The sequence below is a fragment of the Talpa occidentalis genome, unplaced genomic scaffold, assembly GCF_014898055.3.
Source record: "Talpa occidentalis isolate TD23 unplaced genomic scaffold, MPIMG_talOcc4v2.1 talOcc4.7, whole genome shotgun sequence".
NCBI lineage: Eukaryota > Metazoa > Chordata > Mammalia > Eulipotyphla > Talpidae > Talpa > Talpa occidentalis.
Window position 1 is genome coordinate 37,667,290 of NW_023605083.1, and position 1,852 is coordinate 37,669,141.

A 1,852-nucleotide genomic window follows, 5' to 3' on the forward strand; every position below is an offset into this window, starting at 1 on the left:
AACAATACAGGGACATGTTGCAGAAACAAGAGCTAGGTTACAGCCTGACCTCAGGAATGGAGTAGAACCAGAAACTCAAAAGCCACTAGGAATCTTCTCATCTTTCATTCTCTCTCATCAGGTCAGCTTCCATTACTTGTTACTTCTACACAGTGAGGAAATGGCTACAAACAACACCAAAGTGTTAATATTTTATTAAAACAATCAGTTGGAGAGAAGATAGCTCTGTCTTCCTCATCTCTATCTCTTCAAAATTTCCCAGTAGAAAATTATTGCCCTTCCCTGGGCCAATCAAGTGGTCACAGGAGCTGGAATCATGTTGCTGAAACACGGCATCTCTCATTGCAAACTTGTGCTTTGGGTGCAGGGAGTTGATCTCTGGAAAAGAGGTTTTGGGCCTGCAGAGTTTAATCCCTGGCCAGGTAGCTAACCCACATGGCACAGCAGACCTCTGTCTTGCCTGCTGCTCCCCTCAGCAGTGTATTTCAATCAGTCTGCCTGTTCTGCTCCCCATTCTGTCTCTGGAATCTTCTCATGTACCCCCCAATCTCTGGCCTACACCCCAGCTCTTATATCCATAAATAAATGAAATAAATTGTTAAAATATTTTTTTTTAAAAGAAAGTTTACCACTGCAGGAAAATCTTAATAGGGTGGCAATAGCACTGGTAGTATTGCCAATCCTGTAACATATCTGTATGTGTCTGCATTTGTAGTTGTTGCACATCACAGGAATCTAATGAAGCAGGAATCAACCTCCTCTAGTGGAGGTTGGTCCAAATAACTGCCATCACTTCCACACTGTTAAACATGTGTGTGTCTGTGTGTGGGGGTGTGTGTGTGTGTGTGTGGGTGGGTGTGGGTGTGGGTGTCTTTAAATGTGGAATGGCTCATGAATTCTTGTGTCCTCCTGCACAGAGGCCATGTTAGTCTTCTCTGAATTATTTCAATTTTAGTAGATGTGCTGGCCAGTGAGCCATGTATTCTACTAAAAAGTTCTATTTTGCTTTAAAATTACACCATGTTATGGCTTAATGTGTAACTGTGCTGTTGGTTGACTGTGACACCTATGAATACTGAGGGTTGTGGGAAGAAAAGGCACTTTGCTGTGCAACGTGGCCTGCTGCAAAGTGTAGGTGACTCAGAGCACAAGCACTTTGAATAAATAACACCTATTGTTAGTAAAGCTGTTGTCACCCTTCCTCACCTCCAGCCACAAAGGATTTGGGGACCCTGGAGACCAGACCTGGTATGAGTCACAGCGTGCGCTGTAGAGAACCTGGCAGCAGCCAGGAGCCACTTCCCTTGGGGGAGGTGGCTCTGAGTGACGCAAGCCTGAGTCTCAAGAAACGCTGGTCCTGACACCACTGCCACCTCCCTGGGTGCAACAAGTCTCCAGAGAGAAATTCGATCTCTAGAGTCCCAGAAGCCCCCTCTGAGGCCCTGTTAGGTGCTGCTGGCAGGATTCCTTCTGTGATCACCAATGACCCGGACTTTGCCCCTTACCCCTCACCCACAAGGTGCATTCCCCCGCACCCTCCCACCAGTTGGGCCCTAGAGGCCCAGTCTGGCTGGACTTAGCAGGCTGAGCAAGCAGGCTGAGCAAGCGTGGCCTGGAGGGGTTGACTTCAGCAGGTCAGTTGGGGGAGGAGTAGTAGAGAGAAGAGGGTGAGGGGAAAGAAGCAAGAGAAAGGCAGGCCTGGGTGGGAGGGACCAAGTCCTTAGGAGTTCGAATAGGGCTGGCAGTGTTATAGAGCAACCCCGATATTAAACGGGTTCCTGGCTGTGGGTCCTCACCCGCGCGCTTTAAAGGGACTTATGAATATTCTACTACAGACACACGCAAAAGGGTT

General features: G+C 47.9%; 1 non-coding gene across 1 annotated transcript; it reads right to left on the bottom strand.

Moving 5' to 3' along the window:
- Positions 1 to 873: 873 nt before the first annotated feature.
- Positions 874 to 978, bottom strand: LOC119233114 (U6 spliceosomal RNA). The gene has a single exon (XR_005122269.1). It is a non-coding gene; the product is annotated as a U6 spliceosomal RNA (small nuclear RNA).
- Between the last annotated feature and the right edge of the window lie 874 nt (positions 979 to 1,852).